Source organism: Phocoena phocoena, chromosome 3 (genome assembly GCF_963924675.1).
Source record: "Phocoena phocoena chromosome 3, mPhoPho1.1, whole genome shotgun sequence".
Taxonomy (NCBI): domain Eukaryota; kingdom Metazoa; phylum Chordata; class Mammalia; order Artiodactyla; family Phocoenidae; genus Phocoena; species Phocoena phocoena.
Window position 1 is genome coordinate 146,348,891 of NC_089221.1, and position 16,566 is coordinate 146,365,456.

At 44.7% G+C, this 16,566-nt stretch overlaps 1 protein-coding gene across 1 annotated transcript in view; it reads left to right on the forward strand.

Annotated features, from left to right (window-relative positions):
• DOCK2 (dedicator of cytokinesis 2) overlaps positions 1–16,566 on the forward strand; it is a 425,761-nt gene that overhangs the window by 17,009 nt on the left and 392,186 nt on the right. The window lies entirely within an intron of this gene.

The window sequence follows — 16,566 nt, forward strand, 5'->3', positions numbered from 1 at the left end:
AAGGGGCTAGTTAGTTGATTTCTCCTGAGGCCTCCTAGGCCTGCAGACAACTGCCTTCTCCTTGCTTTGTCCTCATATGGTCTTCTGTCTGTGCATGCTCACCCCTTGAGTCTTCTCCTCTTCTTAGAAGGACACAAGTCCAGTTGGATTAGGGCCCCACCCTAACGGCTTCGTTTTGACTTAATCACATCCCTACAGACCTGATCCAAATACGGAGCTTCAACATGTGAATTTGCAGCAGTAGGGAGGGCGACGGCTGGGTTCCTAACAGTTGACCTGTGGTCTGCGGTATGATATTTAGGGATTGTAAAAGAAGCCTTCAAGGCAGGGGTCCTCAGAGGGTGAATGCAGAAGAAAGGCTTGTTTACCCTGAAGCTGGGCCTTCTGGGTAGATTTGTGTAGGGGCTTCAGTTATGCTCAGAAACCTCTTCTCCGTGCAGATCATCTCGAGTTATGGTTGTGTATCTATGTGTGGTGCTGGGGAGTTATCACTTGGTTCCTTCGGAGGGCTGTGAGGGACAATCTAATCTGTCCCCTGTCTCTCCCCTAGCTTCGAGTGGCTTGCTGGCTGGCAATCTTTGGTGTCCCATGGCTTAGTAGAAGTATCACCCCAGTCTCTGCCTCTGTCTTCATGTGGCGTTCTTCTTGTGTGTGTGTCTCTTTCCAAATTTTCCATTTTAATAAGAACACCAGTCATGTTGGGTGAGGGCCCACCCTAATGACCTCATTTGAACTTTATTACCTCTGAAAAGACTATCTCCAAATAAGGCTGCATTCTGAGGTGCTGGGAGTTAGGAATATAGCGTATCTTTTGTTTTGTGGGGTGGGGCACAATTCAAATCATAACAGGCTCTGCAAAAGTTGAGAAGGGGTCTGTTTCACATCTTGATTGGGGAATACGGATGAGTTCGAGACCCCTCCCTGGTCCAGGGATGCAGGTGATGCTGTTTCCTGGACAGATCTGGTCCATACTGAGATGGACAGATTTGGAGTGCGCAACGGGTGATTGAGTCCCTTGCAGCACAGACTCTTATTGCAAGGAACAAAATCCACTTAAAGTAGTTCAATTAAAAGGTATGTGGTGTGTGGCTGTATGTGAGGAGGGAAGTGGTGTGTTTTAAGCATCAAGGGACATCAAACAGAAATCCGGGAAACATGAGCAGCAGTCCTCTGGAAAGGCCTGGTCTGAGGAGACCGGAAAACTCCGCCCGTCTTCTCATGGCTTCCCAGCTGCTGTAAACTTAGGAGCGCTGTTCTCCTTCCTCTTCTCCTCTTCATAACTTTCATATTCTGAGAACACCACAGTGTTCTGACACCACCAGCATGCCACCTGCCTCAACCTGGCATGACTTTGCAGTGCCAGCACCCTCTGAATCCTCTCTCTGTTTATTTGTTCAAAGTCCTGAGATCTGAGTGGACTGACTCACCTTTTCAATAAAGGCCCCCCAGGTCAGAGGTCATCACCACGCTAAGAATGGGCCCCACTCTGAGCAGGGTGCTGCCTTTTCCAATACGCTGTGGTTATGGGGTGGGGTCATGAGGATCGCAGGAGTCGTGGATGGGGACAGATTCTTGGAGTAGGAGGCATGAGTCAAACGTGCATCCCAAACACACCCAGGCCAGACCTCTACTACAGAGGGACCACTTACACTGCTCTTGTCGCCAGAGTTAATAGCTAAGGAGGAGAGATAGAGACCATCATTTACTCACCAACTTGTTCACTCATTCATTCTTCATTTATTTCTTAAATATTTATTGGGCATTTCCTATGTGCCGGGCACTGCGCTAGACGGTAAGATTACTAGAATTTGGCCAATATGGTTCCTAGCCTTTTGGAGCTTATAGTCTAGTGGGGAAGACAAAAAGAAACCTGTGGAAAAAATCAATAGGCATATCACTACAAATCGTGACATGTGCTCCTGTAATAAAAGAGTTTGTCTCATGAATGAGAGTATTGGAGGGAAGGAATCTTAAATAGGATGGTCTCAGAAGGCCTCTGAGGAGCAATGGGGAAAAGAATTGCAAAGGAAATGCTTAGAGGGATCTTAGTACGTGTATCTTGGCTATGGAGGCCAATTGTATCTTCGGACTGGTCCCCAGAAATTAGTCTGGTGCAACAAAAACACATGGATTGGAAATCTCATTCCTCCCTACCACCAATTCTTAGGTGCCTGGGCTGCCTACTTTCGGATGCAACTTGGGATTGTTTAGGAGTGCCTGCTGGGCTGACTGTTTGAGTTCATTTAAGTAGATTGTCCTAATCCCTAGGTTTATGGGAACTACATTAGTTAGTGGCCATCTTGCCCCCAGCCATCATGTTTGAGTTTGAGTGAGCCTTGACAGACTGTGTTTGCTAAGCTCTGCTTCCTCCTGAGTTCAGCATCCTTATATTGCTGCTATATTTTGAGACAGACAGTGTAGTCACCATAATATTCTGCTAATTTCTGGACCTTTGGACTTCTTTTTTATTTTTTTTAAGCTTACAGGCCTTTAATATTCAATTACACATGGGTGCCACAGTCTGAGTTTTGCACCATATGTTCTGCAAATGCTGAATGCTAGTGCTTATTGCCACCCAACTCCAGAGGAATCTGTGTGCAGGCACCACAAATGTTCCCTTTAAGAGGCACTCTCTCCTTTCATTCCACTTTCTTTAATTCGTGTGAGGCGAACAACAGTCAGGCTGAGTTTGTCAACATCTTAAGTCTTACTTGGTTTTTAGTTCTCCTTGGAAAAAGCCATCCATCCCTTGTCCTTCTGACCCCACTAGGACACTGTCAGCTTCTGCACTGATTTAAAGCAGTGCAGGAGGGGGATGTGACTGACAATGTGGGCACTTTTCCAGACCCCTCTCCAGACATTGCCCCAGGGCACTCAGTGTTCCCCTGATAACACATGATCCCTTGGGTCAAATCCTAAACCAGGATGATGAAGGGGACCTAGGTGGGCCATGTGACTTGCATAGATGCCTCAGCATCCAGCACAGGGTCTGAACAGAGCCAATGCTGAGCAGGCATTTGTTGGGGTGGATTAAGTGCTAGCAATGTCAGGTCCCAAGAGCCCACAACTGCTGCAGCAAAGGGACACACCTGTGCCAGCTGGACCCTGAGGATTTGCCCGGGAAGGGGGATTTTGCTGCTTGCCTCACTGGCGGTGGCGACAAGGTCGTTGTCTCAGGAAAAAGTGTTCCAGGAAGAATAAACAGCCAATGCAAATGTCCTGAGGAAGAAGCCTCTCTGATGTGTGGGAGGCCACTGTGAATGGAGTGGAGTAACCCAGGGGCAGAACTGTAGGAAATGAGTTATCTGAAGAGAGGTTGTATTGAGTAGTGCCTGGTACATGTTATAAGGACTTTGGCTTTTACTCTGAATGGAAGCGGGTGGGGCACTGTAGGGTTTGAGAAGAATTGCAGAATGTTCTCTTATTTTTTTTTTAATTTGGTTTTTAACTGAAGTATAGTTGATTTACAATGTTGTGTTAATTTCTGCTGTACAGCAAAGTGACTCAATTATACACACACACATTTATGTATATTCTTTTCCATTATGGTTTATCCCTGGGTATTGAATGAAGTTCCCTGTGCTATACAGTAGGACCTTGTTGTTTATCTGTTCTATACATAATGGTTTGCATCTACTAACCCCAAACTCCCAATCCATCCCTCCCCTGCCCCCTCCCCCTTGGCAACCACTGTTCTGTCTTATTTTAAAAGAATTACTCGAGAAGTTTTATGATTAGTAGATAGAGGGGAATTAAAGGTAGAAGCAGGGAGGCCAGTATGGCAGTCACTACAATAACCAGGCCAGAAATGGTGGGGGACCCCCCCCAAGGATGCAGCAGTGGAGGAGGTGAGATGTGCTTAGCTGTGTGTGCTGTAGGTGGCATAAGGGATTTTCCTCATGGATTGGACGTGGGTATGAAAGGAAGTAGTTAAGGGTGACACCATGGTTTTGGTCTGAGCAGCTGGGAGAATGGAACTACCTACAGGACTTCCTTAGTTAGTCCCCTGATCTAAGTTGTCATCAACATTGTCATAAATAACAACATTGCCTCAACTTTTTTCAGTCCAGTCCATTTATAAAGCACTTGTGGTACCATGTTTAACCCTCACGGCCACCCTGAGAGATGGGTACTTTTATCTTCATTTCAGAGATGAGGAAACTGAAGAGCAGAGAGGTTTAAGCTCTTGCTGAAATGCAGCCTTTTTCCAGTGGTTTTCTTATATCTCATCCCTGGAAGAAATGTCTTCTGCTTTATCAAAATCTTCATTTTTCACCTTGTCTTTTAGTTATGTGACTGCAGGTTGTCTCCCCCACTGGATGGCTTATTGTCTGACGGCAGAGCTCTGTTGGGGGTCGAATTTGATTCCATCTGGCTCTGTGGTACTAGCAGAAACATGGTAGTACCACAGAAGGTACTAGCAGAAAAGATCATCGTTATTGTAACGCAGGACCCTTGGGAATCCAAACACTCTTCCTACAAAAACATGCACATGTGCAGTTTTGCATTACGGTTTCATTATGGCCCATTCATGGAAGCCAGTTAAGGACCCTGCTAAAATGTACTCAGTAACTAGATATAATAGGTACAGCCAAGGTGTTCTGCCCAGGGTGTGAATCCTTAGACCTGGGAGTGGCCAAGATTAAGAAAACTATTTTTATAGTCTATTCAGATCAATTAAGTTCAGTGAACCCATGCTAAGTTATGGTCCTGAGCTGAGTACTGGGGCCCAGAGCTGAAAAACACAGTTTCTGCTCTCAGGAAGCTTATGAGCCAGTAGTAACCTCCCCTTCTTTTTGTTTGAGGCAGGAAAGAACACTGTTATCAGTACTAATGTCCCCATTTCTCAGGTTGAGGATGGGTGCACCCCTTACTTCAGGTCACTGTGGCTCCTGCTATCACCCCCATCGTATTTCATTGTAGCCTTGTGTAGAATTCTCTGGCTCCTCCATAGAATGTAAGCACCATGACCGCAATACTGTGTTTCTCCTTCTCCCACACAGAGTGCCTAGCACAGAGCAGATGCTCAGTTAGTAGTTGTTGATCGGATGGATGGGTGGGTGAATGAGTGGGCAGAAGGTGGGAGATGGAGAGGGGAGAGAGGTTGGAGGTGTTACACTTTCTGGTAGCCTCATAAGATTCAGGTGAGTTGCCCCGTCTTGCCTTCATCTCCTCACCCTTACCCCCTTCCCTGTCAGCAGGCTAAGTCCTAAGAGAGAGCACAACAATAGTTGGAGTGTTCTTGAATTCTGCTCCAAACACCTGGACCCCTGTAGTGGGCCACCGCACCAAGCCCCATGGTTCTCACCTTAGGACTCTCTGCGACTGTGCACCCATCAAGCTGATTTCCCCTCCCTTCTCCTTGCCCTTGTGGTATTTCCTTCCCCACCAACCTCCCCAGCGCTCTTACCCCAGTTCTTCTCCTTGCCCTCCCTCTGCCCCTTCCTCTCTCTCTAGTCTCAATTCTTTGATGGGGCCTCTCTTGATCTCTCTTCTCTGAGAGCCCACAGCTGCCGTGCCCCACAGCTTAGCCCTTTTTTTTTTTAAAAAGCAGCCTCTTGTTTCTTGTGTGTTCATTTTGTCTCTTGAACTAGATTTCCCCAAAGCTCCAGGGGAGCAGGAGCCATCCTCTCTCACTCTACCTTTCTTTCTAACCTTCCAGATGCTGCCTGCATTGGAGGTTGGGGGCTGAGAAATCAGCCCTTGGTTTCATCATAAAGCCTCTCTTCCAATTCTAGCATGTGAGTGTGTGAACGTAGAAGAGTGTGAGACAGTGTGTGCGTGAGTGTGTGCGTGTGCCTATACTGGGAGCACTGGGAAGGAGAGGGTGAATCCCAGCATGATGTTTTAGCAGGACTCATCAACCTTGACACTGTTGACACGTGGGGCCAGATGGTTCTTGTTATGGGGCTATCCTGTGCTCTGTAGGACATTTAGCAGTGTCCCTGACTTCCCCAGCTAGACACTAGGAACTCCTCCACTCCCCATCCCTGCCTCCCCCACCCCCAGGATTGTGACAACCAAAAATGTGTCCAGACATTGACAGATGTTCCCTTGGGGGTGAAATTGTTCCCAGTTGAGAATCACTGTTTTAGAGAACTCATGGAAATCTCAACTTCCTTCTTGTTGGCTGGGAATGTCACCTTGGCTCACCTATGGCAACCTGTAAGGTTTCTAGGAGGATCCAGTAGGGGTCGTAAAGCACCTGGCAGGGAGCAGGTGCTAAATACACATTCACTAGTGAGAGGCAGTGTGGTGTAATGGTTGAGGGTGTATGTTCTGGAGCCAGCCTGCCTGGGGTGAAATCCTGGCTCACCACCTTCCTAGCTGTGTCACCCTGGGCTGTTCACTTCATCTCACACTACCTCAGTTTGCTCATCTGTAAAACAGAATTGACCATAATTTTACCCACCACAAGATTAAATAGGTGCTGGGATTAAATAGGTGACTGTAGGTAAAATCATTGGAGAAGTGTCTGATACATAGGAAGTGTTCCGTAGAGGTTGTAATTCTTGTCCTCTCCTGGTCAGGGGAGGAACACCTCCTCCCCCTTGGCTCCCTCTGGCTGTGATTCTCCTGCCTCATCCACTGCTGAGTTGCACCGGGTTTGAGCTCTGACCTCGCTGCCAGAAGCTTCTGCTGGGTCATCGCATTCACCCTCCCTGATGCAATGTCAGGATGTTGCCTTGGTGCTGCAGCTGTCAACACCTTGTCCAGAGACTCCAGGCAAGCTGCTTGTAAATTTCAACGAATATGTTTCACTTGAATCCAAAGTGGCTCTGCCGGCTAGTTCTGTTTCTCCCTGGAGTGGAGACCATCCAAAGCCCAGTTCAGGGACTAGAGAAGTGAGCTTCAGGCAATTACATTCTTTTTCTCCAATATTGTTTGTGTTCCTCTTATGTAGCTGCTTGTACAAACTCTATTAACACTTGGTGTTTGCTGAAGCTTTTGTTTTGAAACACATCAGCAAGTGGCAGGGGCCCTGATGAGGTACGAATCCATCCTGAAGGGTCACAGGGCACTTGATGGCTGCAATCAAAGTTGGCAGCCCAGCTGGCTCAGCATCTCAGCAAGTAATCTCAAGAAATGCAAGAAAATACTTAGAGGAAGAGACATACCTGCCCTTCATGTTCGTGTTCCTTCAGTTTAACAGATGTTCCCTTGGGGGTGAAATTGTTCCCAGTTGAGAATCACTGTTTTAGAGAACTCATGGAAATCTCAACTTCCTTCTTGTTGGCTGGGAATGTCACCTTGGCTCACCTATGGCAACCTGTAAGGTTTCTAGGAGGATCCAGTAGGGGTCGTAAAGTTCAGTAAATATTGATTGAACTTCAACTGTGAGCCAGATGCTGTTCTCAACACTGGGAATTCAGTGGCCGACAGGCAGACTCAGTCTCCACCCTCGCTGAGGCTGAAGGAGATGGGAAATGAACAAGTCTAGTACACACACACACACACACACATATACACACACACACACACACATTATATATATACATATATACTCACACACACACAATAAATCGTGACATCAGCAATGGGTTAGTCAGGGAAATAAGGACTTTAGACTCCAATCTGGGTTTGACTCCACTTTCTACCACTTTCTAGCTGTGTGGCCACGGGCAAGTTCCTTAATCTCTCTTTAAGTTTCTCATATGTTATGTGGAGAGGAATACCTTGGAGTGTTACTGTGAAGATTAAATGAGCTGGTACAAGTAAAGTGTGAGGAATTTTGTCTGTCTTATTTATCACTATTGCCATATACTCAGTATCTGGCACACAGTAGGTGCTCAAATAATATCTGTTGAAAGATAACATGTGCTTGGTACACAGTATGTGTGTTTACCATTTGTGGGGCGTCAAGCAGTATATGAAGTGGTTAGAATCCAGACTTCTGGTTAACTGCCTTATTAGTTAGAGATATTAGAATAAGTTGTTTATTCTCTGTCTGCCTCAGTTTCCTCGTGTATAAATCCAAGTGAAATACTGTACTTATCTCCTAACATTGCCCGAAGCACAGAGACCCCAACCCTATTTGTTTCTGTGAGCTGCATGCTGTAGCGATGGTATGTTTACTTTTCCCTTATTTCTCTTGATTTGGGCTCCTGATGAGCAGGGCATTTCCATACGTTTAAGTAAAGTTGGTGGCTAATCAGTAGATCTGATTTCCAGGGTTGTTGGAAGTCCCACCTGTCTCAAAAGCTCCCACTGGCTTGACACTCTGGGATTTCCAACATTAGAGTCCTCATTGGGTTCAGTGACCTCAGACGGCCCTGGTACTTGAAGCACCCCCTTGATCTTTGGTCATAAGTTAGGTTAGGCTTATCAGTGACTAGCTGCTGCCTTGCCTCCTGAGTATAGTATTTTGATGCAAGGAGAGGTCAAATCCTTCACTGGGATGTGCCAGGGTTCTCCAAGGCACGGAGACCTCGTATGAAAGGGGAAGCTGGAATGGGTATCTGTGGGAATCCTTTCACCACTTGTTTATCTTCCATGATGGGGATGGCCAGTGTGGGGCAGGCTATGATTTCAGTGATTTTTACTTATTACTTATTCCCATACCTTCCTCATGTTTTCCGGCCTTTCCAGCACTCACTCAGAACTCAAGGGTGGTTAGGCCTGCAGGGAATGGGGAAGAAGATGAACTGTTCTGACACTGGTCAGAAACAACTCAGGAGAGATTCATAAATAAGCAATCAAACTTTAGCAAAGAGTGGCATTCTGGTTCAAAGTTTCCTGTTAGTCATTTAGAAAACTTAACAGAATTGGGTACCGGTATGCAAAGCCACTTCCTTTGTCAGTAATGTCTGCTTTTCCCCAAATGGAGCCTTGAGAACAGAGGTCTTCATGCAAAGGCAGAGATACATTTATAAATTAAAGGGCAGTGTCAGTTACTTTCATTTTCATATGATGTGAGTCTTTGGAATGAACACAGACCTCCATGTTGAATATGAAGTTTCAAGATCTGTCCAAGATATCTTCCTAAGCCAGTGGGTTGGTACCTTCTCACCTGACAGAGCTGGGCAGAGGGTGAGGAAGAGATTCCTCAGGAAAGATGGGAAGGATATAGTCTGGGAACAAAATAGAATCTTGCCCTGCCCTGCCCTTTAAATATCTGATGGACAAAGCTAATTTGCTGGTGCTCCAGAGGCAAACACATATCATGGATGGTTTTCTTCTGTTAGAAACCTTCAGTTGCCTCTGTGGCCCTGCCCAGCTCCTTGGCAGGCATGTCCTCAGCCAGACCTCTGGAGCTGGAGGGATCAAGGAGTGGAGAGTCTGCAGAATTAGGGCATCTGCAAGCTGGAGTGGGTCCAAATGCTAGCAGCCTTTGTGGGGACAGGATTTGAATTGAGGCCAGGTGTGGAGGGAATGAAGAAACGGGGAAGCTTTATGCAGGAGAAGAGAACTCTGAGTCCCCTGAGGGTCCTCTCAAGGTTTGTTTTTGGGCAAAGGTTTAATTTTATTCATTGTTGACTGACAGTGCCATTGAATGCAAACTGCAAGGAAGCAGATTTAAAGGTGACACAAAGAAGAGCTCTGAAGGAGTTCCTCTGAAAGGATTGCTCTAGGAGGTATTATAGTGCCAATAAAGAGAAAAGTGACTACTTTTTATTGGCCACTTACTCCGGCCAGACACAGAGTAAAGACTTTTTCTGTGTATTGATCTCAGCCAAGCTTCCAAGGAACTCTTCAAGGTAGGGACCATCATCTCCTCCTTTCTATAGTTGAGGAAAATGAGGCTTGGGGAGGTGAAGTTGCTGCTCAAGCAGGCTGCCGCTGGCCCCTACAGTTCCTCTGTGTGAATTACAAAGATACACCCCTCCCCTGGTGGGCACAGTGCCTCGGTAGGGCCCAGGCCTTGGCAAGCAGATCAGAGGTTGGGTGCCAGCCCCTACTGCTGTCTTTGGCTTGGTGGCCTTGTGCTGGCCTTGTGCTGGACAAATCATACTCTGCAACCCTGGGCTTGAGACCAGAGCTGGCAAAGGGCAGAACTGGGCTCAGGAGCCACATTTGTCTTACTCCAGGGACACTGGCTCATAACTCCCAAGCTTTATTATCTCTGAGGATTGAGACTTTCCACCCCTGTGAATACTCAAAAAGGCTAGTTGGTCCCTTGGTGAAAGGGCTGATTTGTATAGGTCTTTGGACTAAAAAGCCTACAGATTTCATCCTTTTCCCGCAGAGAATGCAGCTCAGAGAGTGTGGCAAACAGAAGCCTGAAGCAGGGTCTGGTGAACACCTGCCATCAGATGCTGTGGAGAGGCAGTGGATGCAGGGAATGAACAAGGCACAGGACAGGGTTGAAGTCCTGGCTCTGTGATTTACCACTCTGTGGGTGGGTCTTGGATAAGCTACTCAAACCATCTGAACCTCAGTTTCCTCCTCTGTAGAGTGGGGATAGTACTACCTCATGCAGTAGTTGTAATGACAGCATGAAAGGGCAGTTGAGAATATGCTTCTCTGTGATATAGTGGAGGAACATTATAAATGCTGCTTGTTTATATTTGAGAAAGGTTTTGACCTCATTTCTTTCCAAGGCCTCTTCACTGATGTGATCACTGCTTTCACTGCATCTGTAAGTTTTGATAGGTTGTATTTTAACTTGTAATTGTCTTAAAATATTTTTTTTTTTTTTTTTTTTTTTTTTTTTTTGCATTACGCGGGCCTCTCACTGTTGTGGCCTCTCCCGTTGCGGAGCACAGGCTCCGGACGCGCAGGCTCAGCGGCCATGGCTCACGGGCCCAGCCGCTCCGCGGCATGTGGGATCCTCCCCGACCGGGGCACGAACCCGTGTCCCCTGCATCGGCAGGCGGACTCTCAACCACTGCGCCACCAGGGAAGCCCTTAAAATATTTTTTGATCTCGCTTGTGAGTTCTCATTTGACCCTCTGGTTGTTTAAGGGTATGTTGTTCCATTTACACGTATTTGTGAATTTTCCAGTTTTTTTTTTTTTTTTCTGTTTTTCATTTCTAGCTTCATTCCTTTGTGATTGGAAAAGATGCTTTGTATAATTTCAGTCTTTTCTTAATTTATTGAGACTTGTTTTGTGGCCTAACATGTCATCTATCTGGAGACTATTTCATGTGCACTTGAGAAGAATGTATTCTGCTATTGTAGGATGGAGTATTCTGTATACGTCTGTTAGGACTAGTTATTATTTTTAAAAATTTTATTTATTTTTGGCTGCATTTTGGGTCTTTGTTGCTGCGTGCGGGCTTTCTCTAGTTGCGGCAGGCTGGGCCTACTCTTAGTTGTGTTGTGCAGGCTTCTTATTGTGGTGGCTTCTCTTGTTGTGGAGCACGGGCTCTAGGTACGTGGGCTTCAGTAGTTGTGGCAGGTGGGCTCAGTAGTTGTGGCTTGCAGGCTCTAGAGTGCAGGCTCTGTAGTTGTGGCACACGGGCTTTGTTGTTCCGCGGCATGTAGGATCTTCCCGGACCAGGGATCGAACCCATGTCCCCTACGTTGGCAGGCGATTCTTAACCACTGTGCCACCAGGGAAGTCCCAGGACTAGTTATCTATAGTGTTGTTCAGGTCTTCTGTTTCCCTATTGATTTCATGCCTACTTGTTCTATCCATTATTGATAGTAGAGTATTGAGGTCTCCAATTTTTATTGTAGAACTATCTATTTCTCCCTTTAATTGTGTCAATGTTTGCCTCATATATTTTGGTGTTATATTATTAAGTACATATATGTTTATAATTGCTATATCTTCTTGGTGTACTGACTCTTTTGCCAATATATTATGTCCTTCTTTGTCTCTTGTAACAATTTTTGACTTAAAGTCTATTTTGTCTAATGTTGGTATACCCACCAAGCTCTCTTTTTGTTACTATGTGTGTGGAACTTCTTTCCCTCATTCTTTTATTTTGAACTTATTTGTATCTTTGGACCTAAAGTGAATCTCTTACAGACAACATATAGTTGGATCATGGTGGATTTATGTATGTATGTATGTATGTATGTATTTATTTTATGGTGGATTTTTAAAAAAATCTTTTCTGTAAATCTCTGCCTTTTGACAAAAGGGTTTAATCCATTTACATTTAAAGTATATACTCATAAGGAAGGACTTACTTCTTCCATTTTGCCATTTGTTTTCTATGTATCTTACATCTTTTTTTGTTCCTCAATTTTTCATTACTACCTTCTTCTATGTTTAACTGATTTTGTCTGGTTTACTGTTTTTTCCCTCCTCTATATTTTTTAGTTATTTTCTTAGTGGCTAACCTGGGTTTTACCACCAGTATCTTACGTTTATAACAATATAGTTTAAGTTAAAACCAACTTAGCTTCAATAGTATACAAAAATCTCTGCTTCTATATGTTTGTTTCTTCCCTTTTGTATTGTTGCTGTCACACATTACATCTTTATACACCCTATGCCTGTTACCATGGATTTGTAATTATTGCTTTCTGTATTTGTCTTTCCAATTGTCTATCAGTGATGGAATCCCTGTTTTTGTTTATCTCTTCATTTCTCCTTCATTTTTGAAGATAATTTTGTGTGATATAGAATTCTTGGTTGCCATTTTTTTTTCCTTCAGCACTTTAAATATGTCATCCACTGCCTTCTAGTTTTACCGGCTTCTAAAAAGAAATCATGTGTTAATTTTATTGAAGATTCATTGTACATGATGAATTGCTTCTCTCTTGCTACTTTTAAGACTCTGTTTCTTGTTCTTGACAATTTGACTATTTTGTCTTGGTATGGATCTCTTTAAGTTTATCCTGCTTGGATTTCATTGAGCTTCTTGGATGTATAGATTCTTGTCTTCCATCAAATGCAAGTTTTTGACCATTATTCTTTCAAATTTTCTTTCTGCTACTTTCTCTTTCTTTCCTCTCATTATAGAGCTCCCATTATGTGGATGTTGGTGTGCTTGATATTGTTCCATAGGTCCCTTAGGATCTGTTAATTTCTCTTCATTCTTTTTCTTTCTGCTCCTCAGTCTGGCTAATCTCAATAGACCTTTTTTTTTTTTTTGGTGGTACACAGGCCTCTCACTGCCGCGGCCTCTCCCACTGCGGAGCACAGGCTCCGATGCACAGGCTCAGCGGCCATGGCTCACGGGCCCAGCCGCTCTGCTGCATGTGGGATCCTCCCGGACCGGGGCACGAACCTGCGTCCCCTGCATCAGCAGGCAGACTCTCAACCACTGCACCACCAGGGAAGCCCCTCAACAGACCTATTTTTAAGGTCATTGATTCCTTCTGATTGCTCATATCTGATGTTGAACCTCTCTAATAAAATTTTTACATTTGTTATTGTACTTTTCAGCTCCAGAATTTTTATTTGATTCCTTTTTATAATTTCTCTCTCTTTGACTATATTCTCCATTTTCTGAGACATTATTCCCCTGGTTTCCTTTAGTTCTTTGTCCATAGTTTCCTTTGGATATTTGAGCATACTTAAGATAATTGATTTAAAGTCTTTGTCTCCCAAGTCCACTGTCTGTCATTCTTCAGGGACAGTTTCTATTAAATTCTCTTTTTCCTGTGAATGGGCCATACTTTCTTGTTTCTTACATGCCTCATAATTTTGTGCTGAAAACTGGATATCTTGAATATTATGATGTGCTAACTCAGACGTCAGAGTCTCCCTCCTTGCCAGGGCTATTGTCACTGCTTGATATAGATTGTAGTAGTTTGTTTGTTTAGTGACTTTTCTAAAGTATTTTTGTTAAGACTGTATTGTTTGTTGCATGTGCTCACTGAAGTCTCTAAATGCCTGGAATTGAAAGAAAAAAAACCTAGTCTTTGCAGCTGTGCACATGTGTGTTGGGGCTTACGTTCAACACTTAGCCAGGCCATTTACAGCTCTGCCAGAGCCTGCATTTCCTTCCTGTATGGAGCTTGAAGGTCAACCAGAGCTGAGAACTTTGGGCTTTCTCCCATCCTTTTTCAACATGTGTCCAACTCATCATGGCCTTCTAGATCCCCTGCAATAGGTGGTATTCTTCAAAGCTCTTTATTCTCCAAAGCATTTCACTCCTAAGCCTTTCCTCCCAGGTTTATTAGTGGTATTATTGTTTGACCAAACTTATATTCTTTGCCCTGTATGGAAGCAGGTAGTTCTTTTGACTTTAAATGTTTTTGATCAATGCCCTTTGCATAGCTGTTTCTCTCCCTTAAGAGAGTCCCAAGTCAGGGAAATAAAGGCAAGCTCATGGCTTTAGTCCTTCAGGGAGCCCACAGACAGATCAAAACAAGCAACTACTGTACAGTTTCTTAGGACAAGGTCTGCTCTGCTCCCTCCAGCCCCAGGAACCCACAGGAACACGGAACACCATCTTCAAGACTGCCACTAAGATAGGGAGTAGAGAATGGGATAAGGATAAGTTAAAATGCTACAAAACTTTACCAGGTTTCAGTTGCCTTTTCTTGAGTAAGCATTTGCTTGGTTGCTGTAAACTTTTGACTGTTTTTCAGAGTTCTGATAAAGTTGATTCTGACCATTTTTGCTGGATTTTTAATTGCTTCTTTGGAGGGACAGGCGCTTGGAACTCCCTATTTCACCATTTTTGCTGATTTCACTCGAAAAAGTAGTTTTTAAATGCATTTTGTTTGTTGACACATGAGGAAACTGAGGAGCAAAGGGAGAGGGAATGAACTGAATCAGTGGTAAGACTACCAAGAGGACTCAGGATTCCTCTCATTTAGTTAATCTACCTCCTGCACTGCTTGGCCACATGGTTCAGCAGCAGCAAGTCTCTCCTTGGTTCAGAGACCTCTGGGATTAGAGAGACAAAGCAAGGGTCTCCTCGTGGGCTCTGCCACATCCATTCTGCCTCCCTCCATCCACTCCCCCAACAGCAGTCGACGTGATGGGGTTACATCACTCCCCCGCTTAACAGCCTTCAGCCTTCTATCCACTGGTGTATTTATACAATGGAATATTATTCAGCCATAAAAATGAATGAAGTAATGATAGTTGCTACAACATGAATGAATCTTAAAAACCTTGTGCTGAGTAAAAGAAGCCAGTTGCAAAAGACCACATATTATATGATTCTATTTGTACGAAATGTCCAGAATAGGCAAATCTATAGAGACAGAAAGTAGATTAGTGGCCGATTGTGGCTCAGGGGACTTTTTTGAGGTGATGAGAATGTTCTAAAATTAATCATGGTGGTGGTTTCACAGCTCTCTGAGTAAATCATTGAAGTATATACTTTAAGTGGGCAAATTGTATCTAAATAAAACTATTACCAAATAACTAAGTAAAATCTATCCAGCTTCCTGTTCTCTTGGAGTAAAGCCCAAAGTCATCGTGAAGCCCTGCATGACCTGGTTCTTGTCTCTCCAGCCTCCTCTGTGTCACCCACCTCCTCCCTTATACTCCATGCACAGCAGTTTCCTTTTTGCTCTCTGAATGTGCCAAGTGTCTTCCTTACTTGGGGCCTTTGCGTATGCTATTCCCACTTCCTGAAATGCCCTTCCCCCCTTTCTGTTCCCATAGCTGACTTGTTGGAATCCTCCATGTATCATCAGCTCAGGGGGTCCTTTCTTAACTACCCCAACAAAAATTGATGCCTCCTCCATCAGGCCCTATTTGTTTCTTACATCACATGTATCATGTTTTGTAACCTTATATTTATTTGTGTATTCACCAAAAGAGCGAGATCAGTGCCTGGCATGTGCCTGGCATATTGTAGGCACTTACTGAATATCTGCTGCATGAATGAACGAGGACAACCTTGTAGGATCATCCGTCCATCCTCCTGAGGCTCTTTCCTTAAATCAAAACACTTGTGTTTGGATTCACACGTCAAATCAAACACCATTGTGTCCTATTCTGTTCTTGAAGATCTTCCAAGCTGGATATTCCTGAAACAAACTTCATCCCTAGGTTAACAGTATGGCCTGGTCCTCACTTAGCAAGTGATGCCAAGTAGGGGCTGAGCACTGCAATGATACGGTGTAATCTCACATTCCAAGGGATTAGCAGAGGCTCCCATACCACGCAGGGGACTCTGGGTGTTTTCATAGCCAGCTGCTACTCCCCAGAAGCTGACAGTGTAAATGGGAAGGTAGTCAGTGTAAATGAGTGGTAGAAAGACTGGCATTTTAGGCTGCTGTCACCAGGATGGAGTAATTGGGGAGCAGCAAGTAGCTCACAGTAGCAGTTGAGAATATGGAAGTTAGATACTGGTTTTCCTGTCACTTCCTAGCCTCATGATTTTGGCCAAATTGTTTAACCTCTAAGCACCTCCATTTCCTTATCTGCAAAATGGGATCACAGTTTACACCTCGCAGGGTTGCTTTGGGAATGGAATGAGAGGATGTGCTGAGCACGTGCCGGGTGTACAGTGGGAGGTCAACCATGGGAATGACATAAACGCCATCCTTGTCACTCAGACTGGAGTGCATTACCTGTGCTAGGGAGAGGTCATGTTTGACTAATGAATGGGGGCCTTTGGGAGCCAGGCTGGGCCTGCATTGACTCCTGTGGCAGTCAGTGGTTTTTACATTGGTTTTACGTTGGTTTTGTTTAGCCATGTGGGCTGCATGGTCATCAGATAAAGTCAAGAAAGGAAGGGCAGGAAGGAGCAGAGATT